Source organism: Schistocerca piceifrons, chromosome X, assembly GCF_021461385.2.
Source record: "Schistocerca piceifrons isolate TAMUIC-IGC-003096 chromosome X, iqSchPice1.1, whole genome shotgun sequence".
Classification (NCBI taxonomy): Eukaryota; Metazoa; Arthropoda; class Insecta; order Orthoptera; family Acrididae; genus Schistocerca; species Schistocerca piceifrons.
In genome coordinates, this window is record NC_060149.1 from 289,439,168 (window position 1) to 289,464,226 (window position 25,059).

A 25,059-nucleotide genomic window follows, 5' to 3' on the forward strand; every position below is an offset into this window, starting at 1 on the left:
GTAATATCGGTATTTAGTTTGGCATGACATATTTCGGCTACATGCTCCTACCACTTAGTGCGCATGTACTAATTATATATAAACCGGTCATACAATTAACAATAAATTATACAGGAGCTTCACATATTACAATATATTAGTTCTATTATAATTATATTTTATTTTGTTTGACGACCTTTGTCATAAGTGGAATGTTATTCCGGCCCACGGCCTTGTCGCAGTGGTAACACCAGTTCCCGTCAGATCACCAAAGTTAAGCGCTGTCGGGCTGGGCTAGCACTTGGACGGGTGACCGTCCGGGTCCGCCGAGTGCTGTTGGCAAGTGGTGTGCATTCAGCCTTTGAGGCCAATTGAGGAGCTACTTGACTGAGAAGGAGCGGAACCGGTCACGAAAACACAAGGGCCTGGAGAGCAGTGTGCTGACCACATGCCGCTCCGTGTCCGCATCCGGTGCCGCCTGAGAGCTAAGGATGACACGGCGGCCGGTCCGTACCGTGGGGCCACGAAGGCCTGTCCGGACAGTGTTGTTTAACGTGAATTACTGCTAAATATTTTGTACTGTTATGTGGCATAGATTCAATAAATTATCTATAAATTATGTGCGGCAAGAATATATATTCCAATTTCTGACACACAGAGCACCAAGCTAAAACATTTGGACATTACCGACGCTGGGCAATCCTTCCAACATATTAATAATGATCTTCACGTATTACGTGACATTGAGAAACGGTATTAAATTTATAACTTGAAATCTTCATACATAGTACAAAATTCTGGAGGCAATTTTCAGTGTGCCAAATTATAAAGCGTTAATGTAATATTTTTAAATTGCATCAAAACTGTTTGGTATTTTTGAACCTTTCCTTAAAACAAATAAAATACGTATTAACATGCAATAAATTTTACTGTTTCTCTAGTAAGAAAAAGGTTTTATGCTGTCTTAATAGTTGCCGAGTTGCATTCATGTCTGCGTCCTCGTTTAATAACATTGTAAGTAGGCTGTTTAGGTTCTTATATTGGTAACGCCGCCACCACGTAGCGCTCTGTATGAAAATCACTGGCTGTGCTGTGTGCAGTCTGTGGCTGGTTGGCATTGTTGTAATACTCGCCATTGTAGCGTTGGGCAGTTGGCTGTTAACAGCGCGTAGCGTTGCGCAGTTGGAGGTGAGCCGCCAGCAGTGGTGGATGTAGGGAGAGAGATGGCGGAATTTTGAAAGCGGATGATCTGGACGTGTGTCCATCTCTGACAGTACATTTGTAACACTGGATGTCATGAACTGCTATATATATTATGACTTTTGAACACTATTAAGGTAAATACATTGTTTGTTCTCTATCAAAATCTTTCATTTGCTAACTATGCCTATCTGTAGTTAGTGCCTTCAGTAGTTTGAATCTTTTATTTAGCTGGCAGTAGTGGCGCTCTCTGTATTGCAGTAGTTCGAGTAACGAAGATTTTTGTGAGGTAAGTGATTTGTGAAACGTATAGGTTAATTTCGTCAGGGCCATTCTCTTGTAGGGATTATTGAAAGTCAGATTCCGTTGCGCTAAAAATATTGTGTGTCAGTTTAAGCACAGTCATGTATAATTTTTCTAAGGGCACGTTTCAACTTAACCGTAAAATGATCATAGTTTTATAAATTTCCTAAGAGAAAACTGATGTGCGTGGGTACCTGACAATATTTCAGGAAGTAACTCTTCCTAAGTTACATTGCTCATGTGCAACATTGAAAGAATTACGGCATTTCCTGATATGCCAGGTGGTCCATTAAGCGTGACTGGTCCAAATATCTCACGAAATAAGCGTCATAGGAGAAAACTACAAAGAACGAAAGCTGTCTAGCTTGAATGGGGAAACCAGATGGCGCTATGGTTGGTCCGTTAGATGGTGCTGCCATAGGTCAAACGGATATCAACTGCGTTTTTTAAAAATAGGAACCCCATTTTTATTACATATTCGTGTAGTACGTAAAGAAATATGAATGTTTTAAGAATGAGATTTTCACTCTGCAGAGGAGTGTGCGCTGATATGAAACTTCCTGGCAGATTAAAACTGTGTGCCCGACCGAGACTCGAACTCGCGACCTTTGCCTTTCGCGGGCAAGTGCTCTACCATCTGAGCTACCGAAGCACGACTCACGCAGTCGGTAGAACATTACGTAGGAAATCAGCATACATTGCATCATTTAGATTGCCATCGATGAAATGGGGGCCAATTATCCTTCCGCTCATAATGCCGCACCATACATTAACCCGCCAAGGTCGCTGATGTTCCACTTGTCACAGCCATCGTGGATTTTCCGTTGCCCAGTAGTGCATATTATGGCGGTTTGCGTTACCGCTTTGGTGAATGATGCTTCGTCGCTAAATAGAACGCGTGCTAAAAGTCTGTCATCGTCCCGTAATTTCTCTTGCGCCCAGTGGCAGAACTGTACACGACATTCAAAGTCGTCGCCATGCAATTCCTGGTGCACAGAAATGTGGTACGGGTGCAATCGATGTTGATGTAGCATTCTCAACACCGACGTTTTTGAGATTCCCGATCCTCGCGCAATTTGGTTGCTACTGATGTTCGGATTAGCCGCGACAGCAGCTAAAACACCTACTTGGGCATCATCATTTGTTGCAGGTCGTGGTTGACATTTTACATGTGGCTAGACACTTCCTGTTTCCTTAAATGACGTAACTATCCGGCGAACGGTCCGGACACTTGGATGATGTCGTGCAGGGTACCGATCAGCATACATAGCACACGCCCGTTGGGCATTTTGATCACAATAGCCATACATCAACACCATATCGACCTTTTCTGCTATTGGTAAACAGTCTATTTTAACACGGGTAATGTATCACGAAGTAAATACCGTCCGCACTGGCGGAACGTTACGGGATACCACGTACTTATGCGTTTGTGACTATTACAGCTCTATATGTCACAAAGCGAAAAAAGTGGTCCAACTAAAACTCTCTTAACGTAGTGCACGAATACGTAATAAAAATGGGGGTTCCTTTTTTAAGAAACGCAGTTGATATCCGTTTGACCTATGGCAGCGCCATCTAGCGTGCCAACCATAGCGCCATCTGGTTTCCCCGTTCAAGCTAGACGAGCTTCGTTCTTTGTACTTTTTTCGTTTGATGCTTATTTCGTGAGATATTTGGCCCGGTCACTGTCAGTGGGTCGCCCTGTATAATTATTATTGACTACGCTGTAAATATACCTCTGTGAACGTGTAAGATGTGTTGTTGTTTCTTGCAGTGGTCTATGTGCCAAAACTGGGAATTATATTCTCACTAGACGTAACCTGCAGATAATTTCATCAAATATGTGCAATATAAAAATACAAAACTGACACATTCGTAATTTGCTCGCGGCTAAGAAACGCCGGGACTGGCGACAGACATGCACCCGTTTAAATGCTACCCTACCTATCAACTCGTCCAAGTTCTGGTCAGCCTTCCGTCGCCTTACCGGAACTAAACCCTCCCCCTACTATCCTCTTCTCCATGATGATCACCCCTTCCCTGACACCCTTAGTAAGGCCAATCACTTTGCCTCCTACCTCTCCGATGTGTTTTCCATCCCCGCTGATCCCCAATTCGATTACTCCCTCTTCCCGGACGTCCGCGATCGAACGGACACCTCTGTCCCTCCCCTCGCTCCTGGTTTCCAATACTTGGACAACATTGCACACATGGAACTCAATGCCCCTATCACTACACAGGATCTCATTGCTACACTCCGCACAAAACGCAACACCGCTCCTGGTCACGATCGTTTCACCTACCGCCACCTTCGTGAAGCTCCTGTCTCTTTCCTCTCCACTCTGGCCCGGCTCTACAATGTAGTCCTGTCCACCGGTTACTACCCCGACCTGTGGAAAACCTCCCATATCCTGATGTTCCTTAAACCTGGCAAACCGCCGTCCGCCGTCTCCTCCTACCGTCCCATCAGCCTTACCTCGGTCTTCAGCAATGTCCTGGAATCTATCCTCACCTGACGCACCCACCAGCATCTCCGCCAGCACCGCCTCCTTCCCGTTACCCAGTGTGGCTTTCGGCTGTCCTCTTCCGACGACCTTCTCCTTCATCTCACTCATCTCCTTTCCGACCAGCTTAATTCCCGTCGCTCCGCAATCTTCCTCTCCCTGGACCTCGAACGTGCTAATGACCGCGTATGGCATTCAGGTCTCTTCTTCAAGCTCCAAACCTTCGCCCTTCCCATTAACTACGTCCGTCTGATCGGCTCCTTTCTCTCCACCGTCCTTCCTACGTCACCATCCATAACACGGATTCCTACACCTTTTTCCCCTCCGCCGGTGTGCCCCAAGGCTCCGTCCTCTCCCCCCTTCTGTATCTTTTGTACACGGCGGACATGCCGCCGCTGTCACCCCCCGTCTACCTTCTCCAGTTTGCCGATGTCACCGCCTTCCTTGCCCTTGCCCCAACCCTGCAGCGCTCCCAACACCTTATGGCTGGCTGGCTCTGAGCACTATGGGACTCAACTGCTGAGGTCATTAGTCCCCTAGAACTTAGAACTAGTTAAACCTAACTAACGTAAGGACATCACAAACATCCATGCCCGAGGCAGGATTCGAACCTGCGACCGTAGCGGTCTTGCGGTTCCAGACTGCAGCGCCTTTAACCGCACGGCCACTTCGGCCGGCCCCAACACCTTCTCCAATCCCATCTTGATCGGTTCACTGCTTGGTGCAACCAGTGGTTGCTCACGGTCAATCCCTCCAAAACCCAGGCGATCATTGTAGGCAAAACCACCCCTTCCTTCCGCCTCCTTGATTTCTATCTCACCATCTATGGCTGTCCTATTGCCCTCACTGCCACCCTTAAGTACCTTGGCGTCACCCTCGACAGTCGCCTCTCCTGGACTCCCCTTCTCCGGACAATCCAAGCCAAGGCACGCTCCCGACTCCGTCTCCTCAAGCTCCTTTCCGGCCGTACGTGGGGTCTGGACCCCTCCACCATCCTCCACACCTATAAATCCCTCATCCGCCCTATCCTTTGTTACGCCCGTCCGGCCTGGATCTCCACCCCCCCCCCTACCTTTTATAAATCTCTCCAAATCCTTGAACACCATGCTCTCCACCTCGCCTATCGCATCCGTCTTCCCTCCCCACGCGGATCCTGTGCGATCTCATCCCCTTCCCCCACCTCCTCCTTTTCCTTGAAAGGATACGGATCCTGTACACCTCCCGCAAACTCGATCCTGCTCACCCGCTTGTCTCACCCATCCTCTCCCACCCCCACCCGCTGCCGCGCCTGTATTCCCATGTCCCACCCGGTCTCAACCTATCCGCCCTCCATACCCTCTCCCAAGGTGGCTTCCACCAGCTCCCCCTCCCTGATGATGTCCTACTCCCCTCCATCTACCCCTCCTATCAACTCTGATCCTCCCCCCCCACTTCCTGTGTCCTTTCCTTTAGGCACCCTCCCTCCCTTCTCTTTCCTTTTCCCCTGTCCCCTTCCTCCACCCCTCTTCCCCCAGGCTTCCCCTCCCCTTTCCTCCCTTCCCCCTATCTCCCCTGCCCATGGCATCTGCTCCCCCCTCTCCCTCTTCCACCCCCTCCTCCTTTCTTGGCAGGTCCCCGGACTCGTACACGCCTCGTGTTTCTGTGTGTGCCATTGTTTTGTGCAGTGGTTCAGTGTTATTCGTATTGTGCACCTCCGTTCACGTGTGACACTCTTCGTCTATGTATGTGTCCAGGTGTCTGACCAAATTTTATCTTGGACTCTACGCCCATGAACGGCTCCATGTATTTTAAAAAGTGTTTGTCTCCGTTTCTATGTCCACATTTTTCTCTAAATGTCTTCATTTGTATCTTTTGTGTTTCTCTGAGGCCAATGAGCGGCGTAGTATGCTTCTGCTGGCCTGCCTGTAAACAGGTTTAAAAATAACAATAAAGAAAAAAATACAAAAGTGCTAGAGTACAGCTCACAGTAATTTTTTTGGAAGAATCCACGAAACTTGTAAATGTGGACATACAAAGTAAATTATAATTAGTTGAGAGGCATTGATGACGTTGGCACGCTGTATATTTCTCGTTTGTAACACGATCGGAGTCCTGCTACTGCCTAGCTTCTCTTTGTCGTTCATTATTTCATTCAGGAACAACTAACTGTATTCTGCCGCTCAATGAAACCGCTTTCAAAATATAAATCGCGAAGATAGTATTTGTTATGTCGAGTGACGTGTTGACCTTGACACGCCGCACTTGAGATAAGACGCCGGAAGCGACTGAGCTGGCTCTCAGACTTGCCAGATCTGTGACACATCGCTCAACATTTCGGGTGTGCAACCGATTTATCTACTCGTATTTCGGCTCAGTACCGAGCAGTACATGAACAGCAATATTTGTGACGCTAACTCATTCCCGCGGACTGCCGATGAAAGCCCAATCCGAACACAAAAGCGTCAGTCGCCAATTAACACGAATAATGTTTATCATTAGCATCCATTGATATTTCACAGACTTGAAGACCATGGTGGGAGGTTGCTCCCGTGCTTGCTCTATCAGAATCTGAAACGAAAGGAAGGAGACAAAAATAAACAAAAAACTTATTCGCTTTTATACCCTCTTCATGAGTTTTGCTCACCCTGTATTAATGTTTGGATCTCACCAGAAACGTCAGTGAGGCACGAATGTAACATTGAGATGTATTCCCGAAATTTCATCGACTGCGCGTCATAGTTTTCAGTCACATTATTTCTTCATAACCTCTATCTGAATGTCTCAAGGATAGCGATATTATTACGAAAAGAACAAGGTACGTTTTTAAAACACGAGGACGACTAGGGTTTGAAGCCGGCTCACAGCGACTACGAAAAATCAATTTCTAAATACAAGACTACCGCTGCGTGTGACTTCCAGATGGAAGCAAGAGAGGAGGGAAAGTAATGATATAACGTCTCGTCGAGGACGAGGTCATTAGAGACAAGCTCATGTTGGTTAAGGATGAGGAAGAAAATCAGCCGCACCATTTGAAAAGAACCATCCCGAAATTCGCCTTAAGTAATTGAAGGGAATCATGAATTCGATAAGCATTCTAAAATATTGGAGCAAGTACGAGTGTTCTGTGCGCTTCGGAAATGTTTTTGTTTGCCCTGCTGCCCTTCTTCTTATCAAAAAGCCAAAATATTAAATTCACCGCATAAAAATGTATTCCCGCACGAGGATACTACCATACCAATGTTTTACACTGCACACAGTTTTAGACGAGAGGTACTGAAATAACTACTCGATATATGGAAAAATAATTGAGACATGAACCATGGACCTTGCCGTTGGTGAGGAGGCTTGCGTGCCTCAACGATACAGATAGCCGTACCGTAGGTGCAACCACAACGGAGGGGTATCTGTTGAAAGGCCAGACAAACGTGTGGTTCCTGAAGAGGGGCAGCAGCCTTTTCAGTAGTTGCAGGGGCAACAGTCTGGATGATTGACTGATCTGGCCTTGTAACATTAACCAAAACGGCCTTGCTGTTGTGGTACTGCGAACGGCTGAAAGCAAGGGGAAACTACAGCCGTAATTTTTCCCGAGGGCATGCAGCTTTACTGTATGGTTAAGTCATGATGGCGTCCTCTTGGGTAAAATATTCCGGAGGTAAAATAGTCCCCCATTCGGATCTCCGGGCGGGGACTACTCAAGAGGACGTCGTTATCAGGAGAAAGAAAACTGGCATTCTACGGATCGGAGCGTGGAATGTCAGATCCCTTAATCGGGCAGGTAGGTTAGAAAATTTAAAAAGGGAAATGGATAGGTTACAGTTAGATATAGTGGGAATTAGTGAAGTTCGCTGGCAGGAGGAACAAGACTTCTGGTCAGGTGAATACAGGGTTATAAATGCAAAATCAAATAGGGGTAATGCAGGAGTAGGTTTAATAATGAATAAAAAAATAGGAATGCGGGTAAGCTACTACAAACAGCATAGTGAACGTATTATAGTGGCCAAGACAGACACGAAGCCCATGCCTACTACAGTAGTACAAGTTTATATGCCAACTAGCTCTGCAGATGACGAATAAATTGAAGAAATGTATGATGAGATAAAAGAAATTATTCAGGTAGTGAAGGAAGACGAAAATTTAATAGTCATGGGTGACTGGAATTCGGTAGTAGGAAAAGGGAGAGAAGGAAACATAGTAGGTGAATATGGATTGGGGCTAAGAAATGAAAGAGGAAGCCGTCTGTTAGAATTTTGCACAGAGAATAACTTAATCACAGCTAACACTTGGTTCAAGAATCATAAAAGAAGGTTGTATACATGGAAGAAGCCTGGAGATACTAATTGTATCAGATAGATTATATAATGGTAAGACAGAGATTTAGGATCCAGGTTTTAAACTGTAGACATTTCCAGGGGCAGATGTGGACTCTGACCACAATCTATTGGTTATGAACTGTAGATTAAAACTGAAGAAATTGCAAAAAGGTAGGAATTTAAGGAGATGGGACCTGGGTAAACTGACTAAACCAGAGGTTGTACAGAGTTTCAGGGAGAGCATAAGGGAACAATTGACAGGAATGGGGGAAAGAAATACAGTAGAAGACGAATGGGTAGCTCTGAGGGATGAAGTAGTGAAGGCAGCAGAGGATCAAATAGGTAAAAAGACGAGGGCTAGTAGAAATCCTTGGGTAACAGAAGAAATATTGAATTTAATTGATGAAAGGAGAAAATATAAAAATGCAGTAAATGAAGCAGGCAAAAAGGAATTCAAACGTCTCAAAAATGAGATCGACAGGGAGTGCAAAATGGCTAAGCAGGCATGGCTAGAGGACAAATGTAAGGATGTAGAGGCTTATCTCACTAGGGGTAAGATAGATACAGCCAATAGGAAAATTAAAGAGACCGTTGGAGAAAAGAGAGCCACTTGTATGAATATCAAGAGATCAGATGGAAACCCAGTTCTAAGTAAAGAGGGGAAAGCAGAAAGGTGGAAGGAGTATATAGACCCTCTATACAAGGGCGATGTACTTGAGGACAATATTATGGAAATGGAAGAGGATATAGATGAATATGAAATGGGAGACACGATACTGCGTGAAGAGTTTGACAGAGCACTGAAAGACCTGAGTCGAAACAAGGCCCCGGGTTTAGACAACATTCCATTAGAACTACTGACGGCCTTGGGAGAGCCAGTCCTGACAAAACTCTACCATCTGGTGAGCAAGATCTACGAGACAGGCGAAATACCCTCAGACTTAAAGAAGAATATAATAATTCCAATCCCAAAGAAAGCAGGTGTTGACAGATGTGAAAATTACCGAACAATCAGTTTAATAAGTCTCAGCTGCAAAATACTAACGCGAATTATTTACAAATGGTTCAAATGGCTCTGAGCACTATGCGACTTAACTTCTAAGGTCATCAGTCGCCTAGAACTTAGAACTAATTAAACCTAACTAACCTAACGACATCACACACATCCATGCCCGAGGCAGGATTCGAACCTGCGACCGTAGCGGTTGCTCGGCTCCAGACTGTAGCGCCTAGAACCGCACGGCTACTCCGGCCGGTGAATTATTTACAGACGAATGGAAATACTGTTAGAAGCCGACCTCGGGGAAGATCAGTTTGGATTCCGTAGAAATGTTGGAACACGTGAGGCAATACTGACCTTACGACTTATCTTAGAAGCTAGATTAAGGAGAGGCAAACCTATGTTTCTAGCATTTGTAGACTTAGAGAAAGCTTTTGACAATGTTGACTGGAATACTCTCTTTCAAATTCTAAAGGTGTCAGGGGTAAAATACAGGGAGCGAAAGGCTATTTACAATTTGTACAGAAACCAGATGGCAGTTATAAGAGTCGAGGGGCATGAAAGGGAAGCAGTGGTTGGGAATGGAGTGAGACAGGGTTGTAGCCTCTCCCCGATGTTATTCAATCTGTATATTGAGCAAGCAGTAAAGGAAACAAAAGAAAAGTTTGGAGTAGGTATTGAAATCCAGGGTGAAGAAATAAAAACTTTGAGGTTCGCCGATGACATTGTAATTCTGTCAGAGAAAGCAAAGGACTTGGAAGAGCAGTTGAACGGAATGGACAGTGTCTTGAAAGGAGGATATAAGATGAACATCAAAAAAAGCAAAACGAGGATAATAGAATGTAGTCGAATTAAGTCGGGTGATGCTGAGGTAATTAGATTAGGAAATGAGACACTTAAAGTAGTAAAGGAGTTTTGATATTTGGGGAGCAAAATAACTGATGATGGTCGAAGTAGAGAGGATATAAAATGTAGACTGGCAATGGCAAGGAGAGCGTTTCTGAAGAAGAGAAATTTGTTAACATCGAGTATAGATTTAAGTGTCAGGAAGTCGTTTCTGAAAGTATTTGTATGGAGTGTAGCCATGTATGGAAGTGAAACATGGACAATAAATAGTTTGGACAAGAAGAGAATAGAAGCTTTCGAAATGTGGTGCTACAGAAGAATGTCCGCCCCAGTAGCTGAGTGGTCAGCGTGACGGATTGCCGTCCTCTGGGCCCGGGTTCGATTCCCGGCTGGGTCGGAGATTTTGTGTTGTGTTGTGTTCATCATCATTTCATCCCCATCCGGCGTGCAGGTCGCCCAATGTGGCGCCGAATGTAATAAGACCTGCGATATGGCGGCCGGACCTGCCCCGCGAGGGGCCTCCCGGCCAATGACGCCAAACGCTCATTTCCATTACAGAAGAATGTTGAAGATTAGGTGTGTAGATCACGTAACTAATGAGGAGGCATTGAATAGGATTGGGGAGAAGAGGAGTTTGTGGCACAACTTGACTAGAAGAAAGGATCGGTTGGTAGGACATGTCCTGAGGCATCAAGGGATCACAAATTTAGCAATGGAGGGCAGCGCGGAGGGTAAAAATCGTAGAGGGAGACCAAGAGATGAATACACTAAGCAGATTCAAAAGAATGTAGGTTGCAGTAGGTACTGGGAGATGAAGCAGCTTGCACAGGATAGATTAGCATGGAGAGCTGCATCAAACCAGTCTCCGGACTGAAGACCACAACAACAACAACAACAATTGAGAGAACTCAAAACGAACAAGAACAGGACCATGACGGAACCACTATCACATTTTAAATTGAATGATCCCCTATTCTAGCTCATAGTTATTCAAAATCTATCGCTCAACGAAAAGTCCAACGCAGGTCCTCCTGTTTACAAACACGATAATAACGGAGCGCCAGAATTACATACCAGTATCGCAGCCAATTGCAAGACCCTACAGAATAATCTTAAGTTTCAACATTATGACGTTATTCGAAGAAATGAACATTCGCGTGAAAAATAAGCAAAGGTTAAGGGGAAAAAAACATTTGTTTACAATACAGATCGCTTTATTCGTATACGATGTCGTGCACATAGTAAATGCAGATGATCAGGTACATTCCATCTCCGAAGATTTCCAAAATGCGTCTGACGCAGCTCATTTTGTCGAGTAACAACCAAGCTACAATTTCGTTCCAGAATTTTGGCCATATTCAAGTTTTTCTCACTTCTTTCAACTGTAGCCACAGAGATGAGCTCAGTCTTTATTTGTGCGGTGGTTTGGCTTTCGTATGACCATATTTGACGACAGTGGTCTTCGCTTTAGCGCCATAATTTCAATGTCTTTTAAATATAACTAATGCTGTCTCTGCTGTTGAAGATAATCTGAAGATGCACTAATCGTGCGAAACGTGTCATTGTTAATAAAACACTTGCAATGGAGACTGTTTTTATTTTTGGATCAGAGTTTTTATTTCTTTCCCTGAACTTTAGTTACCTTTCCTAATTTATCCTTTGTGTCCTTCACAATTTTCTTTGTGCACAGATTGAATAGCGTACGGGATAGATTACAACCCTGTCTCATACCCTTTTCAGTTACTACCTCCCGTTCATGTTCATCTAGTCTTGTGACTGATGTCTACTTTATGTACAAATTGTAGATAGTCTTTTGCTCCCTGTGTTTCATCGGAGATAATTTCAGAATTGCAAAGAAGCTATTCCATTAACCATCACGTATTACTAACTTATTATACAGAATGTTAAAAAAATATTCTGTATTTTGAGAGGTGCTAGTATGGACCAAAAAGAAGGAAAAAATTTCCGTAAACATGAGCTCTAAATTGCATACCTTAAATGTTATGAATTATTCTTCATCTTCGCTATTGTGAAACACTTCTGATGCAAGTTTCTTGTTGTTACTAACGACCTACAAAATGCAGTAAATAAATGAATAAACAAAGGAGAACACATTATTCTCTTACGGTAAAACAACAGAGTTTCTGATGTAATCTGCTTCCTATGACATATTACCAGTTATTGTGTACCATCGCTAAGGAGGTCATGCCTGCCATTTTCCGTGTAGAATAATAGGTTTCCATTATGCTCTTAAGTGTAAAGATATAACGGCAATGTAACAGCATTTCATAAACTTATCAAAATACAAACTGGTTCCATTAGAATTAATGTATGTTCTGCACTCACCTAGAACTCTGAATATGGTTTACGTTAACAACACTAACATATGTTTATTGAATGCTACATATATGGACAATAACAGAGTAAAGAGCCTGCAGCAGAAGTATCTCTGGTACAGTAGTGAAGATGAACATGTGCTCATTGCTCTTAAGTTATGGAGTTTAGAGTCCATGTTTACTGGACCTTTTGTGTAGTATTGGTCGATACTATCACCTCTAGAAATATGGACTACTTCTTTTTAACACCCTGTATATCGAACCTGATGTCTGTGACTTGTTAAACAAAACTGTATTTTTCACACACTACAACAGACGCAGAACGTCTGTTGCATGTTTCCTTCGCTGTAACTATGTTTATCTGCTTCACAAGTTGCAAAGGACGAAAATACAATTAAGAAAACCGATTTTTCTAGCCAGATCAAATATGGGTGTTCAAAGAGCCAGTCGTTTCATACGAACGGTGACAGTAAATTAGTTGTTCCGGTTTACTCAACACGGTAAAGAATGGAACCTTCATAACTTTTTTAATAAACAGATACTACGATTTCATAGCGATTTCCAGTAACCTCGTAAGATGGAGTAGAAAGAGAAGATCGTTCAAAGAAAGGCATTGAAAACTCTTATTCTCGCCAAGTTAATGCGCTTGAAGCTGATTTATTGCACCTGGCTGTATAATAAGTGTTGTGGAATAAAGTGCAAAAAGATTGCTGATGGAACATTGTCGTAGTCCACCAGTTTGGAGATTTATAACTAGACTGCGGATTTTAGGTAAAAACCTATTTTGTTCCTGAGTTCCTATTTGCATAAAATTTTCTATTTATGCGTTTCATGACTATTTACACTTAATAGCGTTAATTCTATAGGACCTAAAAAAGCCTATTTCGACGTTAGTGCCTATTTTTGCCTATTTCGGCTTTAATATCCTAAAAAATGCCTATTTCATTATATAAGACAGTGGCTTCAAGTTTTTCCACACTATAAAACAGATGGAAAAAAAAATACTTTCTGACCAGCGTGCAGCAAGGTGGCTAGTTGATACGCGCTCATGCTTGGTATTTGCCTAACACTTCGGTCTTTTTTTATTTTTTTATATCGCTATCCCTGTTAATGCCAAACACTCTTTATAGGTGTTTTATTATTCATATGTAAAAGATAGATCACGGATCTTTAGGTTAAATTGAAGCAAATTCTTTTAATCAATAGATCTGGTGAATCCTCTGAAAGAAACAAGTTCGGCAGTGATTTGTGTCATGCACTTGTGGCAGCAAACATTCCCTTTCGGAAACTAAAAAACCCTATTGTCAGAGGTTTTCTCGAGAAGTACTGCCATCAGTCTATTCCTGCAGAGTAAACTTTACGTAAGAATTATGTGGATTCAGGTTACAATGCTGCATTGCACAGAAACCGAGAAGATGTTGGAGAATCTTGTATATGGATTTCTATGGATGAAACTACTGACAGTCTTGGCCGTTATATTGCAAACCTGATTATTGGCAAGCTAGATCCAGATGCTCCATCCAGGGCTCATTTGGTATACTCAAAACAGGTTGCAAAACCTAGCCAACAAACAATAGCACAGTTTGTGAACAATGGGCTTCAGGTGCTATACCCAAACGGAGTGGATGAGGATAAGGTGCTTCTGGCCGTCACTGATGCTGCTGCATATACGATAGCAGCGTTTCAACTATTAAAAGTATTCTACCCATTGATGCTGCACGTAACTTGTGTAGTGCATGGGATCAACCGCATAGCAGGGCAAGTAAGGCTACAATTTCCTAAAGTAAATAAAGTAATATCTATGGTGAAGAAAATTTTTGTTAAGGCACCATCAAGAATACAGGCATTCAAAGAACAGCTTCCAGATGTCCCATTGCCGCCAGAGCCTGTTGTCACCCGCTGGGGCACGTGGCTGATAGCAGCAGAATACTATAGTACGCATCTCTCAGCTGTCCAGAAGGTGGTTGAAACTATACCGGAGGATGCTGCATCCGTAACTGCAGCAATGGAGTTACTCAAAGATTCTTCTTTAAAACGGGACTTATCTTACACTAGGGCCCACTATACATTTATGGCAAGAATAATTTCACACCTAAAGGCCCAGGGAGATCTATCTACGACAATATTTCTTTGCTTGAAGAAGTCAAAATGAAAATTAATGAAGCGCCATGTGAAGTAGGGGAAAAAGTACGGGCAAAAATGCAAACGGTTTTGCAGAAGAAAACTGGCCTGAAGGAGTTGTGTGCAGCTGCCAACATACTTAGTGGAAAATCCAGCACTCCTGACTGCAGCATTCCTGACCAACATGTGCCGAAAATGAAGTACGCTCCTGTCACATCTGTTGATGTAGAACGTTCTTTTTCAGCGTATAAATTTATTCTGACTGACTAGCGCCACAGTTTTTCACTAGAAAACCTAGAAAAGATTTTGGTTATTTATTGTGAAGCTATGGTCATCTTTTACGGAGATCTTTATCTTGCAGGAACTCAAAAATATTTGGAGTTATGTTCAACATTAATGTTGTAGATTGCTGTGCTCTGTAACTGTGTAAATATTCATTCTCCTTGTTTTAATGACTAATGAGATGTTCATACTGTCAACACTGTGTATTTTAATTTATTTTTATTTTCTCTGCATCATTTTTATTAGAGCCTATTTTAGGTTTTATATAACCTAAATGAACTACTGAAGGAGCCTATTTTAGGTGCCTAAAACACACTTTTTTACGACCTAAAAATCCGTGGTCTATTTATAACTGCCAGCAAACATTCGATTGGTTAGATACACGTTCCAGTGTGTAAAATTAACGAATTTTTTATCACCGAACACCGCGCGACTGCTACGGTCGCAGGTTCGAATCCTGCCTCGGGCATGGATGTGTGTGATGTCGTTAGGTTTAAGTAGTTCTAAGTTCTAGGGGACTGATGACCACAAATGTTAAGTCCCATAGTGGTCAGAACCATTTATCACCGAACATTGATTTTATGAGAGCGACTGCTACCAACGAGAAAGTGTGTTCAGTAGTTTCCAAACGAACCGCGTGCAGAGTTGTTGCAAAGCAGTTCGATTTTGATTATTCAGAAAATATATCAGCATTTACGTATTGCTTTCCATATAGTAAAGATAAAATGTACTTCCCTTCAGTTAAATAACGATACTGAATAATTTCCGGGTCAGTTAAATCCTTCTCCTTTTACTTCATTCCACACAAAATAATTTCACTTACATTATCCAATATTTACAAAAACAAATAGTAATCTACTACTTTATCGAAAAAGTTTCTGTATCCGTAATTCGGGCTTGCGCTCTAGATTTTTAGTCAAAACGGGATAATGGTTCAAATGGCTCTGAGCACTATGGGACTTAACATCTGTGGTCATTAGTCCCCTAGAACTTAGAACTACTTAAACCTAACTAACCTAAGGACACCACACACATCCATGCCCGAGGCAGGATTCGAACCTGCGACCGTAGCAGTCCCGCGGTTCCGGACTGAGCGCCTGAACCGCTAGACCACCGCGGCCGGCCAAAACGGGATAAAATCAACAGAGTAGTATAGTGGTTATAGAACACATAAATCACAAGATGCGACTGCCGCTGTTCGCCGTACGCCCGATCGGCCAGCTACGTAATTGCTTTGTGCCGTTTTTTCATTTTCCTTTCTACGCTGCCATAGCTCTCATATTCTCTCGGCACTGGGCTTTTTAGGCTTTCTGTATTTCTTTCGACTCGAACTTTCCTCTGACTTTCATTTGCAACAATTCCGAGCAAATTTATGAGTCATATGAGATGACATCTTTCATTACTTTGTAATTTTCAATACCGCTTTTCACTCATATTCCGGCGAGTATTTTTACTGTCTCACTTTTGGTCCAAGTAGAACTCCGCGACCTCTTCACAATGACACACGTATCAATGTCCTAGCCAAGCGCTTTTCCACTCTCCGCCTGTTTACAACATTGCACTAAGGAAATCCGTAACGATCACGCTCATGCACCCCTATTGGTGCGATGTCACAGACAAAACAAATACTGCGCGCACGTATATGATTTATACGTTGTGGCTCAATCAATGTCCACACATTATTGACCCCGCAGTTATTAGTGATTCAAACCTCACGATTCGATAGACAAGCGAATAGACGTTTTCACCCAACAGTTTGAAACCCCATTCACGACTCAAATGCGTAGACCGTTTCCATGGAGAGGGGAACTGAAATTCGGCAATCAGACCCGCGTTTCCAGAATCGATACTGGAATGTTTTCATGACCTACCAGAGGCCGTATTTGGAACTCGATTTACAGGAAACCGGATTCGACAGCCCATTTACACGTAGTTCTACCTGGCTATTCTGTTTACGCCGTCGCCAGGGTTGTACGCGCTGCCGCGTATGAGTCACGCCCGCCCTGCTTTCCGTTATCTCCTGCGTCCTCTGTGACGCAGCAGGTCTGCAGCGGTAGTTTACAAAACTCCGTGAGCATTCCGCGTCTGACTAACCGCGCTCTCGAAGTATGTTATCTGCTGGGCCTATCATCTTTGTGGCATTTAAGTGACGGGCAGAACCAGTCTCCAAGGCCGAGTCTCCTCAGTAACTTGTTATCCGATAAGTAGTACCTCCCTCGGCGAAATTCCGATTTGGGCTTCACCGGTTACGAAAGGCGAAAGACGTATACCTCTACAGAAGCGTGATACAGAGTGTACCCTCAGCCACGTACCATACGTTGACTTGCAGAGTACGGAACTGGGATAGCAGTAAAAAAAATTTTCGTACATCAAAGTATGGTATTACATATTCTCAATATCTGTGGCTATTTCCGTTGTAATTCTAACACATTTCTGAATAGAATACTCAGCGAAGTGCGTTTTGGTTATCCCTCTATGAATGCGTCCCACACTTGCATATTTTCTGTTAGGAGTGACTGAATGTTCATCCATAGGTATATGAAATATCTACATCTACATCTACATACGTACTCCGCAATCCTCGTACCACAACTAGCCTCTTCTCTCCCTGTTCCACTCCCAAACAGAACGAGGGAAAATGACTGCCTATATGCCCCTGTACGAGCCCTAATCTCTCTTATCTTATCTTTGTGGTCTTTCCGCGAAATGTAAGTTGGAAGCAGTAAAATTTTACTGCAGTCTGCCTCAAATGCTGGTTCTCTAAATTTGCTCAGTAGCGATTCACGAAAAGAACGCCTCCTTTCCTCTAGAGACTCCCACCTGAGTTCCTGAAGCATTTCCGTAATAACACTCGCGTGATGATCAAACCTACCAGTAACAAATCTAGCAGCCCGCCTCTGAATTGCTTCTATGTCCTCCTTCAATCCGACCTGATAGGGATCCCAAACGCTCGAGCAGTACTCAAGAATAGGTCGTATTAGTGTTTTATAAGCGATCTCCTTTACGCATGAACCACATCTTCCCAAAATTCTACCAATGAACCGAAGACGACTATTCGCCTTCCCCACAACTGTCATTACATGCTTGTCCCATTTCATATCGCTCTGCAATATTACGCCCAAATATTTAATCGACGTGACTGTCAAGCGCTACACTACTAATGGAGTATTCAAACATTACAGAATTCTTTTTCCTGTTCATCTGCATTAATTTACATTTATCTACATTTAGAGTTATCTGCCATTCTTTACACCAATCACAAATCCTGTCCAAGTCATCTTGTATCCTCCTACAGTCACTCAGCGACGACACCTTCCCGTACACTACAGCATCATCAGCAAACAGCCGCACATTGCTATCCACCCTATCCAAAAGATGATTTATGTAGATAGAAAACAACAGCGGACCTACCACACTTCCCTGGGGCACTCCAGATGATACCCTCACCTCCGATGAACACTCACCATCGAGGACAACGTACTGGGTTCTATTACTTAAGAAGTATAATCTTAGGATCTTAAGAATAATCTTAGTATACATACGTTCCTCGTCCGTTTTCATGTGAGAACGAATAAATACGAGTACTTCAAAATGGGATTTGTAAAGCTATTATCTCCGGAAACAACACTGCTAATGCGCGCCTGTGAACACGCGAGACTCGGAAACAGACGGTTAGAAACCCGGTGGTGGGAGAGTTCTCCATTGATAGCATTTGGACGACAAGGGGAGGGGAAGAGGTTGTGGCGTACAGTTCCTGATCACAAGACTTCGCGCCAATAATCTGGGTTAAATTCCAAGGCTGTCCGCAGTGTCTCACGGCGTAAGGTCCTACGGAAACATTGCTGGTGACCGGTTCGTCGGTTTGTGATGTTAAGGTCGTTGGCCGCATTAGTGCTATTTGAGAGAAGTAGCCTTTGTACCGACATCGAAGTTTCACTCTTTCCATTCCACTGATCAATAACATTACTACGCTGTACAAGTAGTCATCGATACGACGCAGATACGCACTGACAGTTCGTAGCAGGCCATACGCAGGCAACGGAAAACCATCTCCGCCGGGACCTTTCCCAGGACAGCAATGTAGGGTTCCCACATCTGCCCCCAATGATCACTTTCTGACTATGAGACTGACTTAGACTGCATGACAGACGTGTAAGGGGCAGTCAAATGAAAACGAGGCAGATGGAAAACAGTACCTAAGTAAACTGTTTACTATTTCAAAAGTAATCGCCATAACTGTTAATACATCTATCCCACTATTACACAAGATGATCAATGCGTTCATGGAATAATGTTTGCTGCTTCCTAGGAGACCCAGGCGTTCACTCCTTCGTCAGAAGCAAATCTACTGTATTTCTTCCAGGTTTCAAAACTATGGAAATCGCATGAGGAGAGATCGGGACTGTATGGAACGTGTGTAAAGACTTCTCAGCGAAACTTCTGCAGCGTCGTCGAAACAACCTGCCAACAAAATGCCCGCTCAAATATTGCCAAGGTTGTTTCGAGTACGCTGCAGAAGTTTCGCTGGGAAGCCCTCACATGTCCTCCACATAGTCCCGATCACTCCCCATGCGATTTCCATGCTTGTGGAACTGTGAAGAAAGACATTCGTGGCCGTCCGTTTGCTTCCGACGAAGATGTGCGTGCATGGGTACAATCATGGTTCCGTATGCAACCACAACCATTTTTCCATGAAGGCACTGACCACCTTGTCTCACAATGGAATATATGTATCAACAGTTATGGCGATTACTTTTGAAATAATAAACAGTTTACTTGCGATTTGATTGTCCCTTATAAGACACAACAGTCATTACAAGGTTATTTCACAAAGATATTTCCGACAAATGGTAGTTGGTTTTCCTAAATACACAGCGGTAGTATCTGGCAGTGTGCAGACCATCACGATACGTTGAGGTAATAATTTTTTGTCCAATTACAATGTTAAACTTCCACATATACTTTACAGATTACTTGCAGCCACAATATTTTGTGATGCTGTAACCTAAACAATTAAATCCGATTCTATTTTACAGTATTATTCAAGTAGAAAAAAAACAATCACTACATGATAAGTAGACCCCTGAGTTTGACGGTAAAATAAACACACACGTACATACGACACTAGTCTGCATTTCACAACTTTTTTCCTGAAGACACGGGTTGGTTCAAATGGCTCTGAGCACTATGGGACTTAACTTCTGAGGTCATCAGTCCCCTAGAACTTAGAACTACTTAAACCTAACTAACCTAAGGACATCACACACATCCATGCCCGAGGCAGGATTCGAACCTGCGACCGTAGCAGTCGCGCGGTTCCGGACTGCGCGCCTAGAACCGCTAGACCACCGCGGCCGGCGAAGACACGGGTTTATGTGATTTTTTATATGTTGTGAATGCTGAATTCGAAAATATAACTCACTTTGCTCAAAAAGTTCAAGTTTATTAGCTACCACAATATTTTAGTAGTAGGCTCTTAGACATTCAATTGTTCGAAACGTTTAAGTCCATTGTCACAAAGAGAATTACTTCCGCATCATTTACCTAGCTACATTAAATATGATGATACGCAAATAAATATAGCTAGTAAGGATGAGAAGAGACTTCTAATAAGCTGTCTTTTGTTTAACACCTTAAAAATGACGCTAGAGGTACAGTTATAGTTGCCAATTCTGAACACACAGATGGAGGTGCCAACTGTGTAGGATGGGGAGTTCGGATTGAGATGCCCTTGCTTCTAGCTTGTAGCAAACTGCAGGCTAGTATGACTTGAGCTTTCTAAGTGAAAGCAACGTTGTCACAGAATGAATCGAAAGTGAAAGATTCATCATGATGGATTTTGCTACATTTGTAGTAAAGCCGTCATGCCACATAGGAAGCAAAAACTTACATATTTTATGAGTAAAATGTATAATGCATACTTTGGAGTAAAAATTGTTGACAAAGACAAGCCTTTCGCACAACACGTATACCGCAAAATGTGTGTAGAAACGCTGTGGCACTAAAGCAAAAAGCAACGGAAGTGTCTCGGGTTTGGTGTACCCATGATTGGAGCTAAGGGGGAGATCATACTACCGACTATTATTTCTGCTTGACAAATTTACGAGGTAGTTTAGAGAAAATGGCTCAAATGGCTCTGAGCACTATGGGACTTAGCTTCTGCGGTCATCAGTCCCCTAGAACTTAGAACTACTTAAACCTAACTAACCTAACGACATCACACACATCCATGCCCGAGGCAGGATTCGAACCTGCGACCGTAGCGGTCGCGCGGTTCCAGACTGTAGGGCCTAGAACCTTTCAGCCACCCCGGCCGGCGTAGGTTAGAGACTTTGATTCTTATGAACTTAATATGTCTATTTATAAGCGCCTTTTAAATTAATTAAAATAATAATATTAACTGAATTTATTCAACGAATATATCAGCTTTCAATTTTAGGTACAAATAAAAAAAAACAAAGATAGCGTAAAATATCCAGACGCGCTGTCTCCCATAAAACCGGTGCCTCAGGGATCAGGAACTCCGATTCCAACAACACGAGGGACTTTTCTGGCCCATAGGATGAAATACTTGAAGAGGACATTGGTGATAAATATCAAGCCCCCACACATTCATGGCAACCAAAACCCTTACCCACGCTGAATTGAACGATTTGACACGAGATTTGTGTTTATCCAAATAATCCGCCTAGTTATTAGGATCACATCTTAGCAAAAGTAGATTGTAAACTCCTGCAGCAAGAGATTTCTTTTAAAAGCAGTGAACACACAAAGTACGGCTTATATTTTCTAAAAACAGAAATTTCCACGTGTCAATAAGGTCAAACTTAACGCTAGTATCTTTGAAGGTCCTCGGATCAGGGAGCTTAGGAATGATCGACAATTCGGTGCGAGTATCGAGGATAAAGAGAGGAAAGACGGCATTTAAATCAAAAATAAAAAACCTTTCTTTGCCAACTATAGAAGCCCAGATTATGAAAAGTCGTCCATAAAATCCTGGAAAATTTTCAGGTTCTTGGTTCTCGTATGCCAATAAAGATGCAATTTCTCTGCTCACATTTAGATTACTATCATGACAGCTGTGGAGATTATAGCATGGCGCGGGGTAAGCGTTTTCGTATAAATGTTAGAGTGATGAGGGAGAGATGCCAGGGTCGCTGGGATGTGAACATGCTTGTGGACTATTGTTTGTGTCTCAAGAGATACATTCCAGATACGAACTCCACACGAAAGCCCGTTAAAGATCATTTTTTTCATAAAATGATGTAAATGTATTATCTCATATACATAATTTAGATTTCATCCAAATGTAAGACTGTTTTCAAATCATAAACAGCACGTATGTTATATTAAAAAATTCTTAAACGATATTTTAGAAACTTAAAGCGTAATAAAACCCGATCCGACTCAAAAAAATGAGTTACATTTGTGAATTCAGCGTGCACGAAATATTAAAAAACAGCTTTAAAAACCTTGACCTAAAAATAATGCACATCAGTGCAATATGACGTGGCATTTCACCCAAAACGGTATCAACAACATCACATCAGATGATAAAGCCTAGAATTGAATTCAGGTAGTTCTCTCTCAGAAGCTAACCAAAGCAAAACAGTGCGACAGGAATGCAAGCATATGATGCGGAAACAAGACATCAAAAGCAGCAGTGGTAGCTGAAACTGTGTATGATCGTGTGATTCGAACATTACTGAACACATTATACATCCAGGTAACAGTGATAACTGTTTCAATGTACACTGGTTTTTAATGCCCTTTTGGCTATTTACAATTGTAAATAAGTATTCACAATAGAATATTAGATGACCGTTCACAGTTAAAAATCAACAAATTTTAAGAGATGATACACGTTTCAAAATGCAACGCACAGATTCCTGATCTACAAAACTGCTTATTCTGCTTTGTTGTTAACAGAAAGGTATTATCACGAGAAAGTCGTTATGAGATCCAGGAAGCTACAGGACAAAAAACGGAAGACTGGCAAAAACATTGGTACCACCTGCTTAATAACTTGTTGGTTAGCTTTGGAAGGCAGTACAGTTGTGACAAATCGTGCCATGAATTCAGTATCTCTTTAGTAGGTTTCCGGAGGCATACAGAAATAGTCATATGTTTACGTACAGGTCGTGCAGATCACGTAAATTACTCGCTGATGTTTTGTAGGCTCGGAGCTAGCGCCCGAAAGCGCCGCGGATGTATTCAACGGGTTCTGACCAGGCGAATTTGGTGAATAAGACATCGACATAAGTTCACTGTCTTGCTTTTGAAACCACTGTAGAACGATTCTGGCCTTGTGATACGGACAGTTATCCAGCTGGAAGATGCCATCTCGGAAGATATCAAGCGCGAAGGGTTGGAGGTGGTCCGCTATAATGTTCACGTAGTCCACAGCTGTCATTGTGCCTGCATCTGCTACCGCAGGTCCCATGGAAGCCCGGGTCAATGCTCCACATAGTACAATATTTCTCGCAACGGCCTGCGTCCGTGGAGAGGTGTATGTTTCGAGCAGCCGTCTGTCTGTATGACGGCATATCCGGACACGACCATTGACCTTCTGTAACATGAAACGTGATTTGTCCACTCAGATGACACTTTTCCACCTCGATGATACTGTGCTCACTGTAGTCGTAATTGTCAGTATGAGAACATGTAGGGGTCGTCTGTTGCGGAGAGACCCTTTGAACAATGTTCGTTGAAAGGTGTGCTCGGAAACACTTTTGCCTGCACCAGCATTGGTATCCTACTGTTAGATCTTCTACAGATAAGGCCAGTGAGACTATCCCATTTGCGGCCTGTTTCGTCCCTAGAATAAATCCCCATTCGTCTCTCCTTCGCTTGCACAGGGTAGTCAGAAACGTCTGAAAAGTTTGTAAGTGTGTTTAAAGGTAGGTTGTGCTCAGAAATAATTGTTAAGAAAAAAAATTCGATACGTTGCCCCGTTTCCGAGCTATACTACTGGCCATTAAAATTGCTACACCAAGAACAAATGCAGATGATAAACGGGTATTCATTGGACAAGTATATTATACTAGAACTGACATGTGATTACCTTTTCACGCGATTTGGGTGCATAGATCCTGAGAAATCAGTACCCAGAACAACCACCTCTGGCCGTAATAACGGCCTTGATACGCCTGGGCATTAAGTCAAACAGAGCTTGGATGGCGTGTACAGGTACAGCTGCCCACGCAGCTTCAACACGATACCACAGTTCATCAAGAGTAGTGACTGGCGTATTGTGACGAGCCAGTTGCTCGGCTACCATTGACCAGACGTTTTCAATTGGTGAGAGATCTGGAGAATGTGCTGGCCAGGGCAGCAGTCGAACATTTTCTGTATCCAGAAAGGCTCGTACACGACCTGCAACATGGGTCGTGCATTATCCTGCTGAAATGCAGGGTTTCGCAGGGATCGAATGGAGGGTAGAGCCACGGGTCGTAACACATGTGAAATGTAACGTCCACTGTTCAAAGTGCCGTCAATGCGAACAAGAAGTGACCGAGACGTGTAACCAATGGCACCCCATACCATCGCGCCGGGTGATACGGCAGTATGGCGATGACGAATACACGCTTCCAATGTGCATTCACCACGATGTCGCCAAACACGGATGCGACCATCATGATTCTGTAAACAGAACCTGGATTCATCCGAAAAAAATGACGTTTTGCCTTTCGTGCACCCAGGTTCGTCGTTGAGTACACCATCGCAGGCGCTCCTGGCTGTGATGCAGCGTCAAGGGTAACCGCAGCCATGGTCTCCCAGCTGATAGTCCATGCTGCTCGCAAACGTCGTCGAACTGTTCGTGCAGATGGTTTTTGTCTTGCAAACGTCTGCATCTGTTGACTCAGGGATCGAGACGTGACTACACGATCCGTTACAGCTATGCGGATAAGATGCCTGTCATCTCGACTGCTAGTGATACGAGGCCGTTGGGATCCAACACGGCGTTCCGTATTACCCTCCTGAACCCACCGATTCCATATTCTGCTATCAGTCATTGGATCTCGACCAACGTGAGCAGCAATGTCGCGATACGATAAACCGCAATCGCGATAGGCTACAATCCGACCTTTATCAAAGTCGTAAACGTGATGGTACGCATTTCTCCTCCTTACACGAGGCATCACAACAACATTTCATCAGGCAACGCCGGTCAACTGCTGTTGGTGTATGAGAAA

At 43.3% G+C, this 25,059-nt stretch overlaps 1 pseudogene; it reads left to right on the top strand.

Moving 5' to 3' along the window:
• Nucleotides 1–202: 202 nt before the first annotated feature.
• On the top strand, nucleotides 203–321 carry LOC124723668 (annotated as a pseudogene).
• The last annotated feature ends 24,738 nt before the right edge of the window (nucleotides 322–25,059 follow it).